Below are 8,113 nucleotides of genomic sequence, written 5' to 3' on the forward strand. Positions count from 1 at the left end.
TTCTCCTTTATACCTAGCATGGGAAACTTATTGGGAGAGGGTCTAAATTATGCCTTGGGGTCCCCTTGGTTCAGCTAAATAAGGGAGACCACTATTTCTGCTTCAGACTGAGGGAAGCACCCTAAGTTCTTGCAGTAGGTTAAGTACCCTTAAGGACTACTAGGCCTGTGTTTCCCAGAGGCACAAGTCCAAGATCAGTCCAGACCCTGGATGGTGGTGGTGTTACCCCCAGGATTGTGGGTGTGATCCAGGAAGGAGGTTGGCTGAACATGAGGCGCCCCCAGGGAGGCAGTCGGAGCCTGGAAGGTGGTCAGGTGCAGTGAGGTGGGTGGCTCAATGCAGGAGCACCCCCTACTGGCCCACCACAGGAGGGACCTCAGGAGGTCATTTAGTCCAATTCCTTCAAAGCAGGACCATCCCCAACTTTATTTATTTATTTATTTTGGAATCACTGCCTTTATTTCCTCCCCTGATATTAACAGATTATAAAAACAAAGCTATAATTTAAGAAAACTTAACAACATGACAACAATTTTCAAAACAAAACCATGATTAGCATTGTCTTATTAATATAAAGCTATTTCCCACATTCAAAAAAGTTTGGATTACTGACCAAATATGCAGGTGCCTACAAATTCTCTGCTAAAGTTTTGAATGATTGTACTTACACATTTACTAAATTTGTAAGCCTGTCTTTACAATTTTAACTTCTCTCATTTAACATTGTATTTACTCAAATTTAAGACAGCTCTGAATTAAGATGACCCCCCAATAACTAGATTTTATATGTGAAAATGTATAAATTTGTTATAATATTTCAGGTATAGAATCTAATTATTGGAGAGTTATCTTAAATTAGTTCTCCCCCACACATACACTATTACAGCAGGGAAAGCAGTGGCTGTGGGAGGTCAGGTGACTGGGGTGGAGGGGGAGGGGTTAGGCAGGCCCCTTTGCTCTCTGCCCCTCCCCCACTTCCTTCCCCCTGCAGCCTTCCTGCTCCCCCTACATGCCTCCACCCCCACTCCTGCCCCATGCCCTCTACCCACAATGTCTGTCCCTTCCCCCCACAGATCCCAACAGTCTCTGTCCCTCACTGCATTCACTCCTCCATCTCTGCCCCTTCCCCTCTGCTCCTGCTCCCTGCCTCCTTACCCTCAGACATTGCTGGGGCTTCTGTTCCTTGATGGGCCACAGACCACAGCATGTGAAAGCAAACCCCTTGCTAGGCCATGCAGTAGCAGTGGCACTGCTGATGACTACCCGGGTAGGGGACAGATTTTCCCTGTGCTATATGCCTGGAAGCAAACCCAGCCCCAACTGGAGCTGAGCTGTCCCTGACAATAAAGGGGGTAAGGAGCAGAAACTGTAGAGGGCAAGTGGAAGAGCAGGGGGGCAGGGGGCTGCTGTTTGACTCTAGCCCCAACCTAGGCTCAGGGCCAGAATCGGAGCTGTAGTAATCACCTGCCCTTCCTCCCCCGCTCCATCTTGTACTTTAATCTAAGATGACGGTCTTCCCCCCTCAGTGCTGACTGAGGGAAAATCCCTCATCCTAGGTTTGAGTAAATATAGTACATATTGTAAGTCAATGAAGGTTACGCCTAAACGATGTAGGACAGAAAGCAACTTAGTAACTTTAACAAATTCTATACAGCAAAGACGCATGCACTTTAACTATACCAAGGCAGTTTGTTCTTGGAACCAGCAAAGACAAAGACCTGTCAAAAAAAATGAAATGTATCTGTGCTACTATATGACGTGTGTTAGAAAAGGGAGAATAAATTCAATTCCAAGATAAATCCCTTGAAATCATTACTTTTTTTAATAGGATGCCTTCATTTAAATAAGCAGGCTTCTTTAAAGAGTGTTTAGATTTTGATTTTAAAATCAGAGCATGGTTAATGAATATGAACATGTAATAACATGTTAAAATGAGAATTTTAACCTTGTACACTTAATTTATAAAATTCATAATTTTTCCCAAAATATACTCACAGTGCAATTTTTAAAAGATGTCTTTGAGATTTAACTTTGTACAATTCATTGGATATAGGTTAACACTTGTTTTCTATATTAGATCAGCATTAGAGGTACTAGTATAGATAAGCTAATGGTGCCCTTCACTGAATGAATATGTTTTCATTCTTATTAAAATAAAAATTAAAAAACCAACATTACCACCACTTCATCATAGGCTCTCAACATTTTGTCTTTGTGATGCTGTAATATTTTCTAAATGTAAAATCTAAATTGTGTGAATTGCACTCTTAATCCTGAAAATAACAGGGTAATCAAAACAAGGCAGAATGTAATTTTTTGACCATCTAAATTCAATACAGTTAACCAAAACATTACGATGCCTTCCCCCCACCCTTTGACAGGCCACCTTAACATTTTCAGGTAAGATATAATTGATTTGAACTGTTCTATATTCATTTATTTATACTAAATTCAGACTACTATAGAACTCCATCTGCAAAAGGAGACAGGATGGAAAAGAATGATCAGGGACACTGGAAGCCACCTTTTTTTGCAGGTATGCCACAAATTTCCTGCACCCTCCTGAAGTGCCATTCCAATCCACCTCCCCTGCCCAGCCCGCTGTTCTTTTTCTTCCCCCCACCCTGTACTTCCAGTCTGATCTTCAGCTCTGCTTTCTGCTCCCTGCCCTATTGCCTTTGTACTGCCTGCTCCTCCCTGGTCTGCCTTGTGCCATACAGAGGTTGCCTGTGTCACATGTGCTGCAAGTTGGTCTAGGAAAAACACTTGAGAACTGAAGGACAACTTGGTTCAAGGATTCTGGCTTGATCTGGAGCTAATCCTACTGGAAAGTTTTTTTTACAAGAAACCTCAAAAGCATGAGGTGATCCAAGAACTACAGGACAGTTTAAAGACACTATCTCAAAAAAGAGTAAGGAGTTTTTGGGGAGTGGGAGACTGATGGCAAGTCTATGCTACAAAGGCTTTTCTGGAATAGCTAGAGTTGCCAAATGATAGTGAAGGCACAACACTTACTGACTAGTGTAAGTTGCATCTGTTTTTTAAACCACTGAAACTTTCAAGGTGGCCTGGGACCCAGAGACCTACTGAGGCTGTCTGAAGAAATTACACTTTCCTAAGGCTACCATTAGAGGATGGCAAGTGTTTCAGTAAGAAGGACAAACTAGACTGATTTAACGTTTAATTTAATGATTGAATGATTTGTTCCTGTGCTAGAACAAACACTACTTTGGTTTTCAGGAGACTGTTTTGACAGTGTAAAAAAATCACTGGTTGTAAACCCACAGAGGGAAAAAAACTTGATGGGTAAAATAGATGATACATGGAATATTTTAAGTCCAGAAGCAGAACTGCAGATTGTGTCTCTGAAACAGATAAAAGAACACAACTCAAGAACTGAGAAATCCGAAAGACCAGGAAAGGGACAGAGATCCAGCATGCCCTGCCACACAAGGGTATTGATTTAGCTTTTATTCTCAGCCAATTCAACTTTTGTGAGGCATACAGAACTTTACAGTAAAAGACTGTTTTCCCCATGCACTATTTTTAATAAAAGAAGAAAGAAGTAAAAACTTTTCAGACTTTCCACAAGTTGTTAACATAACTCTAGTTCTACCATGGAGTTTCAAAGACACTGTATATGAGGCATCTGTATGTAATAGCCGAGTCAAAAGACTTGGTTTGCTTCCCCTTCATACAACAGCAAAAAAAAAAAAAAAAGAAACTATTCTGTTGCCAGGAGAAAGAATTCATTTACCATAAATAGCTACATGCTGCACACACCAGCCCCCCAAAAATCAGCCCCTCCAAAATTGGGGTGCATGTTTTAAGCAGGGAAGTTGGTTTTCTTTGCCAGACTAGTAGTACAAAGTAAAAACATGAAGACACTGTGCTGCAAAATGGATGCCAGCTTCTCCCTCAGCCAGCAAGCAAAAATCAGCTGCAGTCCAGTGTTAACCCTTTCACACCTGCTCTCAAATTGGCAAACTGGCCCCAAACTGCTGCTAATTTGAGTGCTTTCTGGCAGAAAGAAGCACCAGCCATTTTTCAACAGCCTCCCCATGAAAAAAATAGCTCTAGGTCATGACCCTGGAAAATTTTTTCTATGTTCTGCCTTCTAGAAACAAGCTGAATGTCTTATTTGCGAGTGAGCACTATGCAAATGTGTGTGCTATAATGCATAGGTAGATTACTAGAAATAGTATATCTACACAGTAAATTTCAAATAAGATTTCTGGTTGCATACTGTTTCTTGTGCGCTAGGAAAACACCTTCCACCGCTCTAAATAAGTGAGATACAAAGACCATTTATTTGTTTAGGCTGCATCAATGTTGATGCCATGCTTGCCAAAAACAAGGGTAAGAAGATGACTGTTCAAACTTCCAGTTGCAGATGCATGTGTATTTGCCCCCTAACATACATAAAGCACACATAAATGGTTTTGAACAGTTCTGCAACTGCTGTAGCAAAACACTGCTCCTCTTTGTCCTCTTTGTTTCTTGGGTAAAAAGTACTGGGGTCACCTCAGCAAAAAGCTTTTCAATGACAGATTTCACTATTTCTCTAGCAAAGCTGGACCAGTGCTTAGCCACCCTCATAGACAATTCTTCTCAATAAGTCACCTAAATCTTCCTTCGTTCAATGTAGGCTGGCTATTTCTTGACTTATCCCCTGCAGACACAGAAAATACTCAATCACTTCTTTCTACCTGTATTGTATTTCATGACTGTTATCAAAACATCCAATCTGTAGGCCACTCTAGTCGCTTCTTCTTTAAACTAAAAAAACTCAGGTCTTCCAACCTTTTCTTATATGCTACATTCTCTAGACTTCTCATTTTTGTTGCTCACTTCTGGATTTTTCCACATTTTTTCTTGAAATGTGATTCCCCAAACTGAATGCAGGACTTCAGGTGAGGTGAACAGTGGAAAAAAACATTTCCCATGACTTGTGTATGACCTCCCTGGCAATATACCTATTTGTTATTAGATTTCTTAGCAACTAGACACTTGACTCATTTAACTTGTAATCCCTTGTACTCTTGCATGTTTTTACAGTACTACAACCAAGCCAGGCATTCAGCATTTTGTATTTATCCATTTGACTGCTCATAATACCATATTTATCTGAATCTAAGACGACTCTGAATTTATGACAACCCTCAAATAATTAGATACTGTATGTACATGGAAAATATATACATTTATTACAATTTTCCATGTGTAGAATGTAATTATTGGAGCATTGTCATAAATTCATCCCTCCCTACTACTTCAGGCAGTGAGGGGGGCAGCAATGGCGACAGAAAGACAGACAGACAAGGGAAGCAGTGAGAGGGCACGTGGTAAGGCAGGTGGTAGGGGGGACAATACTGGGAAGGCAGTGGAGGAAGCAAAAGTGGTAGGGGTCAGGCAGTATGAAAGGCATGCAATTTATCTCCTGCTGCCTTCCTCCTGCTCTGCGTACCCTGCTTTGTGCCTAACCCCCACAGCCTCAGGCCCCCGCCCTACTTCCCCTCTCAGTGCTGCTTCTGGCTCCAAAAGCCTTGGATCCCTGCTTTCTCCTCCCCCTGAAGTCTCTACCCTGCAGCCTGCCCCTCCACCCCACCCCTACCTTTGCTCCAGCTCTGGCAGGCTTTGGCCCCACTGCAGCCTGGGGGGTACTGAGTATGGTTCCAGCCCCGTTCTGTAGCATCAGTGTAAAGCCAGCCCTGTTGCTACAGGGCTGTGCTGTGCTCTGCGCTCCAAGGCCGCAGCAAGGAAAGGTATGGGGCGAGGACAGTAGGAGGGTGGAAAGGAGGGGGAAGGAGTAGTAGCACAGGAGGGGTGGAGGGGGAGACTGGGTGTGCTGGAAGCCTGAGGCTTTAGGGAAGGAACAGCAAGGGGGGCCAGGTGGCAGCTGGAGGGTGGAGTTGGGGCTAGAACTGGAACTGCAGCAGTTGCTTGCCCCTGCCACCTCATCCTTGATTGCAAGATGAGGGGTTCTCTCCCCACCATGTTAAATAAAAAGTCAATAAGCCATTGTCTTTTAATCAAGTAAATATGGTACTTAGCAATAAATGAGACCATCCTATTCATTTCACATCATGTTTCCAGTTTATCAAGACAACACTGATATTAATCTGATCCTCTATAAAAGGCCTACTACTTTACCCAGCATAAAGTAAGTGCAATATATATATATATATATATATATATATATATATATAATTCTTTCCTCTAACTCATTAATGGATATATCAACAATACTGAACCCAAGGAAGATTTGTCAGGTGAACAACTTGATAACTCCTTCAAATGAAATTGAGCTGTTAATGACTACTCTTTGAGGCCATTACATAAGCAATGATGTATCCATCTTCTGATAGTTTCTTCCAGAACATATTTCCTTAGTTTCCATATGAAAATGTCAACAGCAAGTGCTGACAGTCTTATTATAGTCAAGGCACATCACATTTTTTGACAAATCTTCACTTTTATGTTTAGGCAAAAATCACCACTCACTTCTTCGCATTCCAGTGAACTGGCTTCTATTTACCCAAGTTCTAAGTACATGTGAATATTCAGTAGTTTCTCTTCCATTTCAAAATAAAATATTTTAGATTTTCAAATGAATTCTAGCTGCACTGGGCATTCCTGTATGTATGTATGCATGTGAACGTTTGGTATATAAATATTTTAAAGGCATATAAGGAATCCAGACTAAACAGAAGCATTCTCCCAAAACCAGAGGAATTTAATTCCAAAACCTATTTCCTATAATATGGAGTACTGTGCCACAAGCAATCTATTATTAAACAAAAACCAGATTGATTTGGAGTGACAAATATGTTATAGTACAGATCAAGTAGATGAAACACCCTTGATAATTTTTAAGTCTTAAGTGAATATATTGAAGAAAGCTTAGGGTGGGAAATACTACATCCTCACATCTAAGACTGTAGACTTAAAATGATCCTATCAAGATGAATGTTACAAAAATCCACTTAGTGCTCTCTCACTTCTACAGCTCTATCACTATTGCAGTTCTACAGCTGTATCATTTCGTCTACTTGTGGCACTATTTCACTGAAGCATGTTGCCTCTCCCTCCTGCCACCAAGCACCATGCCCACCAGGGTCTGAGGCCCCCAGATTATGTGATCCACATTCCTGGCCATGCCCAACTTCCAGTTGCCCACTAGTAGTCCAGTAGACTGGATCTAGAATGTGGGCCATATGTTTGACCCGCCTGCTCTAGGTAATCTGTTCCAGGGCTTAACTACCCCATAGTAAAAAAGTTCTTCCTATCCGACCTGTATTTTTGTAGCATTTCTGAGCCCCGTGCCTTGTAAGTACAGAAAACAGTCAATTCACTATCCTCGTTATAACCACCCTTCATATGTTTGAAGACTTATCAGATCTCCCCATAGCTTTCTACTAAACACTCCTGGTCCTTCCAACCTTTTCTTGTAAATAAGATTTCCTAGATGTCTAATCATTTTTGTTGTACATACACCTCTCCCCAGTTTGTCCATATCTTTTTTGAGGCCTCACCAGTGTTCAGTAGAAAGGAAGAATCTTTTCCCTTAACTTGCTTAAAATACTCCTGTTAATATATTTCAGTATTTTTGGCTTTTTTGCAACAAAATACTGTTGACTTATACTCCAGCCACCACCAACTACAAACCTCAGGTTGTTTTCCAAAGTACTGTAGCCTATCCAGCCATTCCCTAATGTGTTGATAATTCTATCCTAAGTACAGGCATACCTCGTTTTATTGCGCTTCGCTTTATTGCGCTTCGCAGATATTGGGTTTTTTACAAATTGAAGGTTTGTGGCAACCCTGTGTCGAGGAAGTCTATCGGCACCATTTTTCCAACAGCATTTGCTCACTTTGTGTCTCATGGGAGGAGGTCAAAATATCAACATTAGCAGGAGTTTGGAAGAAGTTGATTCCAACCCTCATGGATGACTTTGAGAGGTTCAAGACTTCAGTGGAGGAAGTAACTGCAGATGTGGAAATAGCAAGAGAACTAGAATTAGAAGTGGAGCCTGAAGATGTGACTGAATTGCTGCAATCTCATGATAAAACTTTAACGGATGAGGAGTTGCTTCTTATGGATGAGCAAAGA

General features: G+C 41.4%; 1 protein-coding gene across 2 annotated transcripts in view; it reads right to left on the reverse strand.

Moving 5' to 3' along the window:
- AASDHPPT (aminoadipate-semialdehyde dehydrogenase-phosphopantetheinyl transferase) overlaps window positions 1–8,113 on the reverse strand; it is a 66,029-nt gene that overhangs the window by 30,081 nt on the left and 27,835 nt on the right. The window lies entirely within an intron of this gene.

This window comes from Crocodylus porosus, unplaced genomic scaffold (assembly GCF_001723895.1).
Source record: "Crocodylus porosus isolate Cpor-Errol unplaced genomic scaffold, CroPor_comp1, whole genome shotgun sequence".
Taxonomy (NCBI): Eukaryota; Metazoa; Chordata; order Crocodylia; family Crocodylidae; genus Crocodylus; species Crocodylus porosus.